Below are 19045 nucleotides of genomic sequence, written 5' to 3' on the forward strand. Positions count from 1 at the left end.
AGCCCCACCCTAAGCGAAAAGACCACCACGCAGATGCTAACGCATCCGAGGATCCAGCAGGGTCAGAAGCAAAAACAGCGAGCGTAAAGTAACCACAATACACATCCCAGATGGACATGTGTAGTGCTTACTGGCTGCATGGCCGTGGAGGGGGCCCCTGGCGTGCAGGACCCCCCCGCCCCCTGCAACGCTGGCACTATGGGGGCCTATGTTACGCCCCTGGAAGAGTTGCGGCTGACTTTCAAGCATGATCTTTAGTTTAGCTGGAAAGAACATCCTGCAGAGTTATCACAACTTCTGGAGTGATTGCCTCACTGAAAGGCCGTCTCTCCTCGCCAATTGGACTGTGAATGCTAAATCTATATATAGAGAAAACTGGTTAGCTTCAAATTAGAGAGACCCCTCCTCTCTGGCCAGTCAGAGTGCTATGTCGTGAACTTTGTAACTGAACAGCTGTGCAATGATGGGCCAGTGCCCCAGATGGAGGGGGGGGGGGGGCTGGGAGTGATGTACTCTCTTAACCAAGAACAGCGGTGTAAAGGCGGTTGACCTGAATAGCGGCATCAGCATTCTGTCCACAACCTCCTTTGATAATGCGAAGGATGTTCCAACAGGAGCTCTCCTTTAGGTCTTCATTTTTGGCTTTGATCACATCCTCAAAAAATTCCCTGTGAAGAGATTTCTCGCTGTGATCTCTGCCATGTCCCCGGCATCTGATGTGAATTGTTCTAACTATCTAATGCGGTTGCCAAACACGTCAACCTGTTCCTTGATGCGGTCCAGGCTTTCTGTAAGGGTGTCAATCTTCAAGTTGATTTTCACTAGACTTTGCTTCATTTCTAGGAGCTGATGTTTCAGGTGTGGCTCCATTTTCGTGACAGTTATTGACTTATCAGTTACGGCCTCAGTAATTACCATTGCGCATAAGTAGACCCGGTACTTTGTGGTGATCCGCGGTTTCACCTTTGGCTTGACCATCACAGCAGCCAGAGCCTCACTTGTACATGGCAGCCATCATTGTCTCTGTAAACAAAGGGCGTGTCACCTGTATCAGACCTCATTCCTGACTCAGCAGGCCCTACCGAGGAACAAACTGCAACCTGCCAACTCTTTAAGTCCTCTCCACGGTCTCGCTCTTCCTCAGGGGTTGGGAGCCGTTGTCTGTGCTGCCCTGGCGTCTCCATACTCAAGTGTCCTAGTAACAGGAAGTGTGCGGTGGCAGCAACTTAGTCGGGCCAACACTACTCACCACCTCGTTGGCACCACAGCTCTCTCACCATGGAGCTCTCTCTCTCTACTTAGCCCTCCAGCAGCCTGTGGGCATATTTCAGTTTGGGGAATGTTGTTGTACCCCAGAGGCTTAGCGTTGCCTTGGGATGTCCTCTGACAGTGCGAATATGTGATGGATTGTTGTCATGGCCGGCAGAGGCTGGCTATTGCTTGGCCAACTTGCTACTATGCCTTCTAGCGCCCCCCCAGAGATCTAATTATTGACCACTGTATCCTGTAGGCGGTCCAACAAAGGGCACATAAACCATACTTTTTTTAAGTATAAGTTTATTTATCATGAACGAATAATATACAAAATAGAAATAACATGTACAAAAGTACGTACATTAAGGTAACTAATGCATCAATAACAAGCTGTGGGAAAGTAAGGGGGAGTGGGAAAGGGGGGGAAGGAATAAACATTGTTATATCCATAACACAATAATATTCTGGAGAGGGTAATAAAATAAACATATGAAGTTAATGTCTGTATGCATACATTCAATTATGAGAAATAAGAAGCAACAATTATATTGAGAGATTAAGGAGTAAACCTTATTTAACGTAAGAAAATTAAGGCATCCATGAAATCAATGGGGTTTTCGAACCTCATCAGAAGTTTGGACTAATGAAGTATAATGTGAGGCAATATGGGTTAGGTACGAGGAAATAGGGAGCCATAAAAGGTCTCTTTAAATAGACAATGAAAGAGGGGAAATGTAACTTGTATCAAGTCTGTGATGAAAACATACGGCATTCCACCAAGCTTTAAAAGTGACTTTGTCGGCTTGTTTCCAATTAGAGGTTATTAAGTGAAAAGCTATTGCCAGTAGCAAGTCTACTATTCTTTAATTAGGGGAAGATTGAGGCCACTCAGGTGATAAAGAGCATAGAAAGACTTTGGAAGGTGAAAAGGGAATTCTTGTTTTAAAAATTTTATTAATCTGAGTCCAAACCAACTGCCAGAAATGGTGAATAGGAGTACAATAAAACAACATATGTTTGAGATCAGCATTAGTGCAAGGGCAGGACCAGCATGTAGATGTGGAACTTTAAGACAAGGAGGCTAATTTTGCGGGAGTAAATAAAACACGTTGGTAAACAAAATAAAGGGTTTGAGAGGTATTAGCAGCTCTGAAAGTCTTATGAATTTTAAGCCATATCTTATCCCAGAAAAGAGATGACCAACATACCTCAAGATCTTTTTCCCAAGCCAATTCAGTTTTTGTCTTATTTCGATCAGGAGAGAGAAATAAGGATTTATAAAAAGAGGAAGCTGAGGAGGAAGTAGAGAGCAAGGGAAATAATAGGGAACTGCTGGGAGACGGGGAAGACACTGATGGTAGTGAACGAAGGTATCGGGAGAGTGAAGGGAATAAAAGGTCATATTGAGATTTATAAGAAGATTGTAAAGCAAAATGAACTTGAATATCCGAAAAGGGTAAAGGAGTATTGTCACGGATTAATTGTGAGATCCAAAGTAATCCCCTACTCCTCCAAGACTTCCAGTAGATGGTGCGATTCTTAATGCGCAATAATCCATTATGCCATATAGGCTGATGATCTAAAGAAGACAGTGCTGGATAAGTAGAGGGTAGCAATGAAGCAAGAATTTTACGAGTACGAGAGATGATTGGAGTTCGAAAAGAAGAAAGATTATTAGTAAAAGCAAGAGATTCTTGAAAATTGAAAGGTGACATAAAGTTTTCCTCCATAGTCAACTAGATTGGAGGGTAAATAAATTGATCAGGAAAGAGCCAACGGGAAGATTGTTTTAGATAAAAGGCATAGTGATATTTTTTAAAGTAAGGAAATTTAAGACCGCTTGCGGTTTTATCTGCTTTCAGAGTAGACAGAGCTATTCTGGGAGATTTATTTTTCCAAAGAAATTTTGTTTAAAGAGACTCAATTTTTTAAAAATATAATTGAGGAATACTTACAGTGATCATGGAAAGAACATATAAGATTAAGGGGGAAAGCATCATCTTGATAGAATCTAAACGTCCCCACCAGGAGAGAAAAAGTGGGTGCCAACGATCAATAGAGTCAGATTGAGTTTTGGTTATATAAGCAAAATTGAGTTTTAGTGTTTCGGGAATATAAGAAGAGAACCACAATCCGAGATATTTTATCTTAGAAGTGTTCCAAGAAAAACCAGTAGAAATGAAATCATGTTTGAGACAAAGTACATTAAGAGGAAGAACTTCACATTTATCAGAATTAAGACGATAACCGGATAATTGAGAAAAAGTATCAACCTGTTTCATAAAAGCAGGAATGGATATAGAAGGATTGGAACAGTATAAAAGAATATCATCTGCATAAACAGACATTTTAACATGGGAAGAATCGAGACGAAAACCAGTAATTTGATCATCTTGTCTAATTCTAGTTAAAAAGGGTTCCAATGCTATTATAAATAAAAGAGGAGAAGGGGCATCCCTGACGTACTCCCCTTAAAAGCGGAAAATAATCAGAAATGTTCCCATTAACAAAAATGGAAGCTTTAGGACCAGAATATAATAGTGAAATAAGAGATATTAATTTAGGAGGAAACCCTATCCAATTTAATGCCTGGAACATAAAATCCCAACCAATTCTATCAAATGCTTTTTCAGCGCCCAGCGCAAAAGCAGCAATAGGATAATCAAGAGAAGAAGTTTTACTGAGGATATTAAAAAAGACTCTGGAATTATCTGATGCCAAGCGACCTTTAACAAAACCGGATTGCTCTGGACCAATGAGATTAGGTAGAATAGGATCAATACGAAGGGCGAGAATTTTTGCAAAAATCTTATAATCAAGATTGACTAAGGAAATTGGACGGTGGTTTTTGCAAAGCGATGGGTCCTTATTATCTTTGGGTATTAAACAAATCATGGCTTCTTGAAAGGTACCAGAAGAGGCGCAAGCTGTAATAAAAGAATTAAAAAGTAATAGAAGAAGCGGGAGAAGGAGATTAGCAAAATGTGCATAAAATTCAACAGTAAAACCGTCTGGACCAGGTGCTTTTCATTTCTTTAGAGTAGAGACCGCTTGAAGGATTTCGGAGAGAGTAATATCTGTGTCCAAAGACATGAAATCAGTATTATGAGATGGAGGTTTGTCAATTGATTGAAAGAAAGTAGAGAGGTCAATTAAAGGCGGGAGGGATTCGGGAGTATATAAGGTGTTATAAAAAAGAAACAAATTTGTTTAAAATATCATTGTCTTTGATTAAAGAAATACCCGCAGAATTTCGTATAGACTCAATCTTGGTTCGATCACGTCGTATTTTTAAATAATTTGCAAATAATTTCCCCATTTTATTTTGACCCCCATAATAACGTGCACTGCTCCTTAAAAGATATGAAGAAGCAGCTTCATTGGAAAAATTATTAAATTTGAATTTCGGTCGATAAGATTTTTTAATGAAGATTCCGAATTTGAGTGATAATAAGTATATTCAAGATGTTTGATTTCAGCAAGTAATTGAGAAGTTTGAGCTTCAAAAAGTTTCTTCTTTTGAGAAACATAATTTATAACAAAGCCCCTAGCAGCAGCTTTAAAGGAGTCCCAGATCATAACAGGAGAAGAATCTGGAGTAGAGTTAAAGGAGAAGAATTCGGAAGCGAAGGAGGAGAATTGGCTTGAGAACTTTGGATCCGATAGTAAGGAATTGTTGAAACGCCACCTTCTTGGATGAGAAGTAAAGGGTAATAAATCAAAATCAACAGAAATTGGAGCATGATCTGAAATAAAAATAGATCCAATCTCGGAGTGAGCAACCTGTTGAGACAGGGACTTACTAAAAAAGAAGTAATCTATTTGAGATTGTGAGTGATGGGAGGGAAAACAAAAACTATATTCTCGGGCATCAGGGTTACAAAGCCTCCAAATATCAACTAGAGATGTACTGCTTATGGTGGAAGTGAATTGGGAATGCATCTTAGTGTTAGAAAATGGAACTGAGGAGCACCTGTCTAAAATGGGATCAAAGGCCTGGTTGCAATCACCACCAAAAATAATATACTCATCTTCAAGTCAAAGAAGTTTGTCAGAAATATGAGTCCAAAAAACATTATCAACTGTAACTGGAGCATAGACATTGAATAATACTAAAGGTATTTGATTTACAAGGAGCCTAACTATTAACCAACGACCTTCTGAGTCACACTCCTGATGGGAGACTGACACCTGGTATTTTTTATGACATAGAATAGAGACTCCATTTTTCGTACCTAAAGCCTGGGAAGAAAAAACATTTCCTATCCAACATCACTTTAATTTAGACGATTCAGCGTCAGATAAGTGTGTTTCCTGAATTAATGCTATATCAGTTTTCAATTTAACTAAATGGGATAGTACCCGTTGCCTTTTTATAGGATTGTTTAATCCTTTAACATTCGATGTAACTACTCTGAAAATAACCAATCAAAATAAAATTGAACAGTTAGTATGCAAACAATGAGTATACTAAACACATTATTGAACAAGCGGAACAAAGTAAAAAGAGAATATAACCGAATAACTGTAAGATAACATATTGTTATGCATATGCTGAAAAAACAAAATTCATTATTTAGAGAAGGGTAAAGAATAGGAAGATAATGAGAGAAATAGAAGAGGATCCAGAATGAGAAAAAGTTAGAGAGAGAGATGAAAAAACGATCACCAAATATAAAGAGGAAAAAGGAAAAAAGAAGAAGAGAGAGAAAAAAGAGACAAAGAGAAGAAAGGAAAAGAAAGAAGTATAGGGAGAAAGAGAGCACAGAAAGGGGAAGAAGAACAAATCAAACAACATGTGATGATGAATAAAAAAGTCAAAAAGACATACCACAAAAAAACAATGAAGATGGGGAAGGAGGAACCACATAGGGAAAGTAACACACTGCACGGAAGACTCCAAGGGGGCGCAGCAAAGGGAGAACCGCCTCCGGGCATAAAACGGAACAAAGTCATACAACAGAGGATCACAGGACCGCACCTGATAAAAAGAAATGAAAAAACATTAGGAGAGATTCTTAAATCGCAACCAGATACAACAGAGAAAGGAGATAAAAACAATTAATGGCACAAAGGGAGGGGACAAACAAGATAATTATAAACGGGGAATGTCCATAGAATCACTTCAACAAGAGTTCAGGAAGTGTTGAAGAAGTGCGGGATGTTCATAGTTGGTAATTTTATTATTGTAGGTGACTTTGAAGAGACAAGGATGAACCGTAACGTGCATTCAGAGCACGAAGAGCAGGTCTCATGTCCAAAAACTGTTTCTGGCGATCCACAGTGGCTTTAGCGTAATCTTGCGCAAAAAAGAGATTTGAACCATTCCAGGTAAGTTTCCCCTTCTGTTTGGCTGCCTGGATAACTTTAAGCAGGTCCGTGTATTCAAGGAAATAAAGGATGACACCTCTAGGTTTCGCAGATAGTGAAGAGGCGTTGGATAAGCGAGAAGGCGGGCCCAAATGATGAGCTTGTTGAATATTCAATGGAGGAGAACTGGGTAGGCCAAGAAGAGTTGGTAAAAAGGGATTGAAAGAAATGTTTAGGGTCAGGAGACTCGAGATTTTCTGCCAGACCATAAATTCGTAGATTGTTGCGCCTGTTGCGGTTCTCCAAATTTTCAACTTGTTGCTTAAGATTCTGTATTTCTCTATGTATGGCTGGAACGTGGTCTGAAACCGCCTGCACTGAGGTAATTTTTCCTTCAAGTTCTGCAACTTGTTGCTCGGTGTGAGATCAGTTATCTTCAAGACTTTGAAGGCGTGCATTTGTTTCGGCCAGAAATGGTTTAAGCGAGCGAATCTCCTCTAGGAGAAGTTTCATAGAGATGGAAGAAGGGGAGTTAGTGGGGGAGGGAGGGTTTGCCTTAACTCGCTTTCCTGAAGTGGAAGATATTTTAGAGTTAGGTTTGGAACCTGGACGTGTGACGTTAGAAGAGGATCCTTTTACTCCCGCTGAGTCAGTAAGTGATTCATCCATGTTATCCTGTAACACACTGTCCTCAAGCGAGCCGCAGTTAGAGTTCAATTGTTGCGCATTACTGCGAATGGAGCGCGCCATTATATCAAAAATTATAAGCAACGGAAATAAACTGGTGCCTGTAAGCCAGACTGCAAATGGTATTCAACAGAGTATTGAAATTACGTTGAGGAGTGGTAAGATAGCCATCAAATACATGCGAAAGATAAGCTCAGTGAGTAAGAGGAAGAAAAAACAATGTTGCATTGATCCAGTGAACAAGGTAGAAGAATGACTGGGCACTGAAACTCATGGGAAAAATAGAAAATGGCGTCCAAGAGTGTAGCAGTCTCTGAGGAGATAAGCAGACTCTGAGGAGATAGGTATTCCAGACCTCAGAAGAGTGAAAACATGTGAAGCAGTCCAGAAAAATGGCGCATTTACCATTTAGGCAGCTGGTGTTAAGATATGGAGACTCTGGCAGAGAGCGGCAGGTAGAAATCAGCGGGAAGCGCGGGGAGCGTTAAATATGTAGAAAATGGCCGCCGCGACTCGGAAGAGAGCCGCGGCCGCAACCAAACGCCGAAAAACATCAAAGACGCTCACCCCATGCCTCCGCAATGCATTCAGGCTGTGGACACAAAACTCCGTTGCTCGGGGATGCAGTCTCGCGATCCATATCTTTTCGTTGGGAGCCCGAAGGGGGCCCGTCGCTCTACGCTCTCCTGCCTGGAGCTCCTCAGAGCTCCTAAGCCACGCCCCTCCATAAACCATACTTTATGCATGTTACTTGTTGCTTAACATATAAAATGTTTAATATTGTGCCTCGTTTTGGTTATTGTATTGGATAGGAATTTCTTTATCCTTTCAGATTTTAATTTATGAGCTGGAGGTTTTTTTGTTTAATTTTATAAAAATGTGCCAATAAACAATATTGTTAATTTAACAGCATGCTTATGGTGAGAGATATAGTCCATAGAATACATTTGTCCCTATAAGGAATGTTTTTCCTTCTTTATATTGATAGGGTTGGTGTTTTTCTTTTTAGTTGATATGTTTTTTGTGCTAATGTTATTGTTTTGATGTTTTTAGTATTGTGATATACATTTTGTTTGTGTTCAATGGCTATTTCTGCAGAAGCAAACATTTCAGATGTTGATAAGTTTATTGGACTTCAAAAACAATATTGGAGGCTGTTTCACACACTTGTAGCCCCACGAAAGTCAGGAGTACCAATATAGAGGCATAAATTTAGAGGAGGTGAAGAATTCATGAAAACCCATGGCAAATTACTAATCTACCATCTGTTAGTTTCTGAATTTTTACAAAATGTTAGTTAATTGGAAACTGTATTTGTACACAACTACGCCATATTACTTAAAAATAAACTATATATATTCCTAAGAAAGTGTGTGTAAGAAAACATGCCTGTTTGCAGGTGTCCCCCCACTTTTTGCCCCCATTTGGACTACTAGATGCTGGTGATCGCCTCTGTCAGTGCAGTGAAGCTTGCTAACCAGACCCCAGTGCTCTCTCCCTAAAACTGATGCATGTGATTTGGCAACCCCAATTGGCAAGGACACTAACCCTCTTATTAGTCCCTGGAAAGTGGTACCAGTGGTGCCGAGGGAATGGGAGTTAAAGGAGTGACCAGGGTCTAAAGCACATTTGTGCCACCCTGAGTGACCCAGGTAAACAGATGACTGCGGCCCATCGGATAACATAGGCTGACACCCAGGCACCTTTGAGATTGAGTGCTCCATTATGGTACTGCCAACATATAGCATGTTTGGTACCCAGCAACAATTCTCATTATGTCTAGGTCGATGTGGCATGCACCCAGAAGGCTACCTTAGAGGTTGCCTACCTGGTTGCCCCAGCCTTTCCTGTGCTCTAGCTGTCAGCCAGCAGCTGCTGCCGCCGTGACTGGAATCTGACCCCCTGCCAGGAGGTGTGAACTCTCCCAGGTGTCAGAAACAATGCCCTGACAGGAAGGAGGCCACACCATCCTCCCTGACAGGATGGCTTGTGAAGTGGCACATCGAGGCGGTGAGCTTCAAAGCTTACACCCGCTGTCATATGCAACCAGGCTGCCTCCCAAAGGAGGAAACAGCCCCTCCCCTGCCCCCAGGCACATTTGCACCCAGGCAGGTAGAAAGATCATGTAGTCAGGAGGTTGTACACCCCAAAAGGCTAGCCACACACCTAGGGTGGGCTACCTCATTTGTACAGTTAAGAAAGGTTTCTACCATTTTTAAAAGATTCAAAAGAGAAGGTTCTGAGTAGAAAAGGAGTCTCACCCTACTTTCCCCCCCGGATGTCGTCACCTCAGGGGAGCATTAGCCGCTGGGACTAGTAGCTCATTGGCCTATGGCAATCACACCCCTAGCACCCCCATATCTAGATGTTAAGGGTACCCCTGGCACCAGAACCTCAGTTCTGCTTTGATTTACAACAAAGGACACAGAAGAGACCCAAGTCTGCGACAACAGGAGCTGCCCAAACCAAAGACATGATACTCTGCACCTGTGGCAACCATCCTGAAAGTGCACGACTGTAACTCGTCCTGGATCAAAGACTGACTCTCCCAGACGGAGGGACCCCTTTGAGAGCCAAAGGCAACTCCAGACTACCATGGACTAGTGGCACGAGTCCCCTGCAGTCCGCAGGTAAAAACAATGTACCCAAACAAAAGAATCACTGGCTATCAGGCCCTCCGAGAGATCACCCAAAAGTAGATGGTCCAGTGCTCTGTGGGAAAGCTAGCAAGTTTCAGGTAGCTACTGCTTTCCCCAGGACTGCCAGACATCAAAATAACTTCTTGCTGACCATACCGCTGCTGAAGCTGGTTGGTGGCCAGTCCAGTATCTACCACCTTTACTCGATGCTGCAGCTCGAAGGAACTCCGCAGCTCCTTCAGCTGACCACAGCCGAGGCTCTGTTGCCAACTTATGCACCTGTTTCCTCACCAGCACTCTGTAAGCGGTAAAATCAGCTTCCACTTGGCTCCGACTTCAGCACCAAGGTCAGCCAGGACAACTCTGCATCCGGGATTCTCGAGCCAGGTAAAATCAAACTCACTTGTCGTGGCTTGGTCCTGGGACCCGCATCACTTTAACACCCAGTGGGAGCCACACAACTCAACCTGCAAGTAACCGATTGTCAATAGTGTGTTTTACCATTGACCGCAATGCTAAAGTTTTGCAGTGTTGAACTGCACTGATTTATTTTCTCTCTAATATCCATAACTCTGTTTGTACTTATCTGACTGACTTAATGTTGGTGTCTAGATTTATATAAAAACCTGCATTATTTTTCTATAAATTGGTGTTAGATTTCTTTTGAGTCATGTCAAGTTCTCATGCAACACATACTTCTCTATGTAAGTGTATGAAAGGAAATGATGAACATTGTTAGTCAAGTCTAAAGTCAGCAAAGTGATTCGGTGATTTAACGTTTCATGTGACCATTTGCAGTGGTATGAATGTCACGATTCCAAAGTCCAGAAAAGTAGACTCAATTTTCAGTACTTCAAAGGTCGGTAAATTGAGTACCATACACTGGCCCAAAATAACATCTATTACTTGCAGTACTAGGAAGCTGTGGAAATTTGATGTGAAGCGATAAATGAAAAAAATATGGAAAAAATCCAAAGACTCAGAGAACTGAAATCTTTTATTGAACTAACGAAAAAAAATCCAAGGTGGTACACAGACTTGCCAGCTTTAGAATAACTTTCACCATGTGATCGTACTGGGAGACGGGGCAGTGCCTTGGAGAGTGGGGCATTGAACACTATGCACTGTCCAAACAGTCACACACAGTCTCACCCAGGAGCAACCATGAAATTATCTGGAGCCAACTCACATGATCTGGAGTGGTTTTAATTGGAGCCCAGCTATGCAGAGCGTTCATGCTATTTTGTGCATGAGTTTCCTGCTTAGTGTGAGATAGTGGCTTGTCACCCGTTCTCCTTGTGATGATGGATGAAACAATGGGCCGCTTTTATCATTCTTTGAAGCAGTACAACACAGCAAGACAGCTTGCTTCACTGTACTGTGACGAGGGGAGAGAGCAGGAATGCAGTACACTTAAAAAAAGGTAAAAACAGGGAGAAATAAAAATATTTCTCCTCATTGCACATTTATCAGGAAGGCGTACAATTCTGACACATTCCCAGGTTTACTTGTCTTGGTAAATCTGGGAACACCCTCACTCTGCCTATATAAAGCCTTCTCTACGCAGAGTAATGCAAGGCAACGACTTGCCCTGCCTTTTGTTAATCCAGAATTAAAAGGCAAACATAGGGCCACACAAGGTGGCTTAGCGTGGCTTGGTAAATCTCTCTTAAAGATTGTGTTCTCCTTGTGTGCCCATGTGTGATGCAAGGGCAACGCAATCCTTTGAAAAATCTGGGCCTGGGTGTCATGGCGACACCCTGCAGGTTTGCAGGCCTTAGAACAATACATTTACTATTGAGATCTCAAAGACCCATGGTTTTTAAATGTATTTTGCAGGCCTGATTTACAAAGAAACTAATAAATCTACACCCGTAGAGATACTCCTATGCAAGGCTGTAGATTTATGAGTTTTGAGTATTCAGGTACAATTCCAGTACATGCCTGTATAGATGTCTGATGAGATTCAGATTTCCAGGTGTACAACTGGAAAGTATTTTCTATTTTTCGGAGTTGATATCTCCTGGGTATTTTGGGAACAGGTAGGCAGCCCGCTGGGCAAATGCACATTTTTGGGATTTATTTTTCATATTCTACACAGAAAATATTTTTCTCTGTGGAGAAACTCCTTCACTGCTCTCACACCAAATTATGTAGGGTTTTTTCTATTTCCATTCCTATTCTTGAAGGGATTTGTGCCAGTTTTTTACTGCAGGAAATTTACTGCCGTTTCTATAGTGGGAAGGGTCGGACAGACAATCTGCCCACTCCTCAGCCACTGCATAAGATTGTATGTAGTCAAGGTGTTCAATTATGCAGTAGTAAAAGCATTTACGTTTGTTAGATATCTGCTAGTTGATTGATGTGTGTGAATTAATGGAAAACGAAAACTTAAAAACCACATTGGAGGAAACCAAATCTTGAAAAACCTATTTTAAGGAAAGACAATTAATGGAAACACAAAACAAACCAAAAATTAAACTAAACATTTTAAAGGAAAGATCATTTAGGAAAAGTCCAAAATTACATTAAGCTGGGGTTGAGTTTAGAACTACTGTGGGGTTCTTGGGTTCAGAGATGGGTAATGTTTAGGGGGGTGATGGGTTTTTAGGGATCAGGAATAATTGGAGTTCGGGCATTGACAAGAGTTTTTAGGGTTCAGAGATGGATGGAGTGAAGGAGTGGTGAACGGTTTTTATGGTTCACGGATGAGTGATGTTTAAGAGTTTGAGTTCTTTTAAGTTCTCAGGAATAGGTGGCATTTAAGGGTGTTGAGGGGATTTAGGGTTCATTGATGGGTGGAGTTTAGGTCTGGTGAGGGTTTTTGTTATGTCATGTTATGTTAATGGGTTTTTGTAGCGCGCACAGCTACTCCTGGGAGTGTCCCGGCGCGAGCCTGTGAGGATCCAAAAGAGGAGAGGAGTTAAAATAGGAAGGTTTTAAGCTGCTTTTTAAACTGATTAATCTCTTTGATGGCCCGTAGAGAGACGGGGAGTGAGTTCCAAGCCAACGCTGCCTTAACCGCAAAGGATCTGCCCCCCATTCTCTGAAGGCGCACCCGAGGAATCCTTGCAAGCAGCAGAGAAGATGATCTTAGAAGACGGGTTGGCACATAAAAAGCAAAACGTTTCCTGAGATATGGCGGACCACCAGCATATAAGGCGCGATGGGTTATCACCAAAGCCTTAAACTCCACGCGCTTCCTAACCGGGAGCCAATGAAGCGTGCGTAGATGATGAGCCATGCTTGACCTCAACGGGATGTTCAAAACCAAACGGGCTCCGCATTCTGGACTACCTGCAGTTTTTTAAAAATATATTCAGGGAGGCCCAGATACAGCCCATTGGCATAATCCACCCGGGAGAGGATCAGCGCCCGCACCACTGATTCCTTAGCTGGTCTTGGCAGCAGAGGAAGAAACTTCTTAAGGGACTTAAGAATCCCAAAGCAGCTCCCCGTCAGTCTTTTAATCTGGGATGAAAAAGACAGCTGCTCATCGAACCAGACCCCTACATTTTTTGCTGGGAGTCCTGAACACAGGGGTAGGGGAAAATCAGAAGGCCAGAGGGATTCCCGAAAGCGAGGGGGAAAGTTACCGTAAAGAAGGATCTCGGTCTTTTCCTCATTGCATTTAAGTTGAGCCGCCATAAGCCAATGAAAAACAGCTCTCAAGCAGTCCTGCACCTTTGTGGTGGAAAAATCCGATTTACTCCAGGTAAACAAAAACTGGGTGTCGTCGGCATATGCCACAACCTTTGCGCCCCACGCCTCTGCTAAAAGAACCAGAGGGGTGACATAAATATTAAACAACAGGGGACTCAAAGAGGACCCCTGTGGAACACCCGTGGTAACTGTCTGCGGAAGAGATGAAAACGGCGGCAGCCAGACCTGTTGAGACCGTCCCTCTAAAAAAGACTCCAGCCACTTCAGGGCTCTACCGGTGACACCTATATTGGCAAGCCAAGTCGAGAGCAGAGCATGAGGGACGGTGTCAAATGCTGCCGACAGGTCCAACATTATGAGGGCTGCCCTCCCTCCCGAGTCTAAACACTCGCGAATAGCTTCCGAGACCTCTAACAAGGCAGATTCAGTACTGTAGGCAGCTCTGAAGCCCGACTGGGCAGGATGCAAGAGACTGAAGCCTTCAACAAAATCAGTAAGCTGTTTATTAACCGCTTTTTCACAGATTTTTGCGAGACAGGGAAGTAGAGAGATAGGACGATAATTCCCTGGAACTCCCGGGTCCAATGAGGGTTTTTTCAGCAATGGGAGGATTTTGGCTTCTTTCCACTCTAAGGGAACAACTGCCTCTTGAAGGGAGAGGTTAATAAGCACGTTAACCTCATTATTCACTACCTCAGCGGTAGAGGCCAGAAGTCTAGCTGAACAAGGATCCGCCGGCGACCCCGATTTCATGGATTTCAAAATTCTCAGGGTTTCCGATGGGTCGACAGAGGCAAAGCGTAGGGCCAGCACTAGGGGCCACATCCACATCCTGGTTCTGGCCAACAAATGACCTTTGTATGGTCCGTATTTTATCAATAAAAAAATTAGACAGTGTTTCACACCAAGTGGCAGAAGTCGGAAGTTTAGACGCCATAGCCTTAGGGGCCATGAAGCTCTGAACGATAGAGAAGATTTCGCTTGAGTTATTATGGGCCAACTCAATCCGGTCAGCGTAATAAAGACTTTTAGCCTTTCTAATGGCCTGGTAGTACACCTTCTGAGCTTCTCTGAGGGCTTTTTTTGCCGATTCAATTTCAGGTTCAATTATGGGTAGCGACTGGGATGGTGAAGAGTTTTTAGGGTCATGATGGGGTGGAGTTTAGTGTTGGGGAGGGGTTTTAGATTCTGAGAAGGGTAGAATTTAGAAGTAGAAAGGGCTTTTTAGGGTACAGGTATTGGTGGTTTAGGGTGAAGAGGAGTTTTTATGGGTCAAGGATGGTTGGTGTCCAAGGGCAAAGAGGGTTTTTTAGGGTTCAGGGATTGGTGGAGTTAGGGGTTGTGAGTGATTTTATGGTTCAGGGATGGTGGATTTTTGGGGTAGAAAAGGCTCTAGGGGTGAACGTAGTTTGTGTGGTGAGAGGTTTTAAGGGGCAGGGTTTGATGGTGTTAAGGTGCTGGAGGGGTCAGCGATGCATGGTGTTTACGGATGGTGATTAATCTGTGAATTAAAAGCATCCAAAGTAATTGTTTGATAATGTAAAAGAAATACATATGAAATCAGACCTCCTGAATTAAAGCACTGAAATAAAAATCTCCTACAAAACTGACTCTGAAAGTAAGACGTGAAAAAATTGTATTTACTCTTAAAAAATAAGCATTCAAAAGACATTCTATGAATTGGTTTCTATATTCAGTCTGAAACAAATTTCCATTAAACAGTTTAGATGAAATGTTTTCCCATTAATGTTATTCCATGAAATTATTTTTCTATGATATCACATAAAACCCTTATGGATACTTGGTTGGTATAAATGGAAGTATTTTGACCATAACGATATGACTAAGTCAGAAAATGAGTTTGTGAATCAGGCCCAGGTTCTTTACTAAAATTCTTAGATGTTTATCTGCAGATGTATAGCTGTCATGGAAGTTTCTAAGGGTTGTATGATGGTACAATGCTGGTAAATACATTGCATGCATTTTCCTTGCATTTTTAGGCATGCATGTTTTTACCGCGATTATGCATTTACATCGCATTCCAATACCACACGTTGTTTTTATATTTAAAAACAATGTATTTGTGTGGGGAGACCCCCCACACCCCCAACTTACCTTAAAATCGTGGTATTGGTATGCTATTTGAATGCATAATTGCAGTAAAAAATGTGTGCTAAAATAAATGGGAGGCAAATGCATGCAATGTATTTACCTCGTTGTAAAGGCTGTTTCCTGTTTCTAAGAGGCATTTAGCTGAAGGAGACACTGCTAAGGGGGTGGGGGTGCAGAATTCTTCATTCTGCTGAAACATAGAAAGACACAGAAGGCTTGAAGTTGATAAAAGTGCCATGGGCGTGCAGCAGTCACTTTTCTATTCCAAAAAAAGCAAGGCTGTCCAAACGATCGCCCACGAGGGAAAGCAGTCACAGAATGAATTCCCCCAACAAATGGAGGAATTCCTGGACCCGTGCAAAGGCAGAACAGACAGTGCTCAATTTGTGGTGGTGGTTGCTGGGTTCGCACAAGTACTTTTTTTGGGGGACTGGAACATATTTTTTATCATCCGATTTTGACCCAGAAAAAGAGAGAAAGCAGAAAAGGGAGATAGAAGGAGGAAAAGAAAGTTAAGAAAACGGTGATAAGGAGATAAAGCAGGGAGAAAAAGAAGCTTGTAAGAGCTTACAAGAGTGAGCGGAAGAGATAGATGTTTAGGGTGGTAGAACACACAGCCAGGAGGATGAATCAATCATAGATAACTTTGGTTATTGGCAACAGTAGAATTAGGTGGAGGGCGTCTAAAAATTTTTTGATCCCATGCACTTTCCCCCCCGCAAATTAAGCACTCAAGATGGGTGTGCCCCTGCACAGATAGTGACATCACAGTGGGAGGTGTTGTAAGTATCTGGCTACACGCTACTAGCACCCCTCTCCCTGAGGGGGATAGAAGATCCCAGAAAGGGAGCGTGGATGCTGTGGGGAATGCCCCCCTCCCCTTGTTCCTGTGCTGTTCTGTGCATGCATTACTCTTTGAAATAGAACATTAAGTAAACATGGACACACTCAAGAGCCAATCACGCACAAATGGACCTAATCAGATACAAACCAGTGCGGTGTTCATCATCAACAGTTTAATTGTCACATCACTGTCAACCATCTCCCTCCTGATCATTATGAACAGTCTCCCCAGTTCTGGACTTTTCTGTGATAGCATAATGCATTCTGGGTATTGTAGTTGTGCTTTCCTTCCACTGAATTAATTTGATTAACACACCTAAAATCAATAATTTGTAGATGAAATGTTCAGGACTGGAGACAATGACCTGGAGTTAGGAAGTCGCCACAGACAGCAAAAATGTTGTAATAGACTCTGTTATCATTCCTTATAAATGACCTTGTGTGGGTCCCCGCTTATTCGGACTCTCCCAGTACTAAGGATGTGACGCAGCATCTAGTGGAGCTCAGAGTGTGACACAGGTGCCAGCCTGTAGCAAGAGAGGAACTCTTGGATAGTTCTAGCGATACCGGTAACATGCTAAGATGTAAAGCCAGGTTTAGCCCTGCTTCTCCACAAGGGTTCATTATTTATGGATGAAAGTGGACTTTTGTTTCCACTGCTGACTCTGCATTCACAAGCATTAGGACTCATGGAAGACATACACACAACACAGTCCTTAAACCCGTCCATCATTTTTCCCAATGCTGCAAGACTTTATCACAATTATTTTATAATGGTTGCAACAGTGAAGTGCTGACAACCGCAGGTCTTTGCTCTAAATTTGATGTATAGCTTTCTCTCATTTGTGTAAGTGGACCGCATGAAACAAATGCATAGGGTGCGCTTCCTTGTGTTGATATGTTGACGGGCTCTCGTGGGTGTTCCTTGGCTTAAGGCTCTTTGCAATCATGGAGATGAATTTTGATAAATTCACCATACTAGACATATTAGACATCCTCTATGCTACCAAATACCTCAACACGCAGTGATTAACATGATTTAGATATGTTTTCAGATTATAGTAGTCCTGGATAGTAGCTGATAGCTAATGAATACACGCAGCACAGACTAATGTTTTACTATTTTTAGTATCTCCTTTTACCTGCGTTTACATGAGTCTGTGTTATGTTATGTTATTCAGTGTCCTCACATATTTAATAACCATATAATGTGAGTGTCCATTATATGTTTGGATGGGCAGGATCAATTTCAGATTTTCAGAATAACCGCCGACTATGTAAAATAATTCTGTTTAGAATTATTATTTGTAAAATTATCTTATGTGAATGTTCTGTCATAGAATCAGCCTCACAAAATCTGGCGAAGCCGTGGCCTTTCATGACCAACACTGGAATTCCAATATAAAATAAATAAAATATTCTTTGTAATTGCGCCAACTATTGCTGCGTTCACTCGTGGAAGGAATGATAACAAAGAGTGCCATGGACCCCCAGTTGCTGAGTTTGTTTACAGTGTTGTTCTGGCCTGACTTTATCTAACAGTAACACTTCCATCTTGGAGCCATCTGAAGAACAGTTTCTTCAGTGGCATCTATTCAGATGCCTCTGTTAAGAAGATGGATGTGTGGTGTTTCTTTTCTCCTGCCAATCATGAGTGGCCTGTTATCTTTTTTTCATCCGCAAAAGCATGGTTTAATTCAGCTGACAAGTGGGTGGTTAGACAATCAACAGGAGAGAGAGCTTATCTTGGTGGAATCCTGTAGCTAAATTTACAGGATTTCAAGATCAAAAGACATAACTTTATTTGAAGTGTAGAATATAGAAGAAGCCAACAATGCCGGGGCCATTCTGAGATTTTTGCTTTTATCTGGACGTTGATATAGTTTTAGTGTTTGACAGGTCTGTTTGTGTTGGGTTTCTTTGGTAATAGATTGATTAAGGCTGTTTTAAGCAGTACTTTTCAGCAGCACAGAGACAAGGTAATGATGTTCTTCAGTGCTGCCGTGAAGTTGTTCTTTGAGGCAGCTTGCTTGACATGGCTTTGTTGAGTGAGATGAGGACTGGGTGTTCTAGCCTGATCAGGTCAGGGATTCAGTGGAAGCTGGGGTGAATGTTCTGAAGACTGAGTGATATGACAATGGGGGTCATTGTCAGGTGATGGTTATCACTTTTTTTGTTGGGAAATAATATGAAAGCACTTTCTCCTAGTCTTTGGGATGGGGCAATCATATCCACCACGTAGACTAGTTCAGCGATTTAATGTAATGTTTTAAAATATTTGCCACTTTTATGTGTGGTCATTTAACTGGGTATTACACTGCGATTTATTTTGTCCATTACTACTTTATGATATTCCCTTATCTTTATCTTGTAGGCGCCTTTATTTGGTCTAGACCTGCTTCCTGCCATTGATGTGCCAACATCCTTCCCTTTCTCCTCATACAAGTCAGTTGTCCATTCAATCACTTACTGACTGTTTTATGTTTCAATCTGCATTTCCTACTTTGTACTGGCCACTGCATCAGGGGATAGTTTCA

General features: G+C 41.9%; 1 protein-coding gene and 1 long non-coding RNA gene across 3 annotated transcripts in view; one reads left to right on the forward strand and one right to left on the reverse strand.

Annotated features, from left to right (window-relative positions):
- The window catches only part of LOC146821226 (uncharacterized), a 66258-nt gene extending 59670 nt beyond the window's left edge, over positions 1–6588 (reverse strand). The window contains exon 1 of the long non-coding RNA XR_014963138.1: positions 6086–6588. This is a non-coding gene — a long non-coding RNA (uncharacterized LOC146821226). The remainder of the gene's footprint in view (positions 1–6085) is intronic.
- The window catches only part of TRAPPC3L (trafficking protein particle complex subunit 3L), a 663369-nt gene that overhangs the window by 321650 nt on the left and 322674 nt on the right, over positions 1–19045 (forward strand). Inside the window, exon 5 of one of the 2 annotated variants that reach the window (XR_014963137.1) lies at positions 18883–18953. The exons of the other annotated variant lie outside the window; for it this stretch is intronic. The gene's annotated coding sequence lies outside the window, so the exon portion shown is untranslated. The remainder of the gene's footprint in view (positions 1–18882; positions 18954–19045) is intronic. 2 annotated transcript variants of the gene reach the window in all.

Source organism: Triturus cristatus, chromosome 6 (assembly GCF_964204655.1).
Source record: "Triturus cristatus chromosome 6, aTriCri1.1, whole genome shotgun sequence".
In the NCBI taxonomy this organism is placed as follows: Eukaryota; Metazoa; Chordata; class Amphibia; order Caudata; family Salamandridae; genus Triturus; species Triturus cristatus.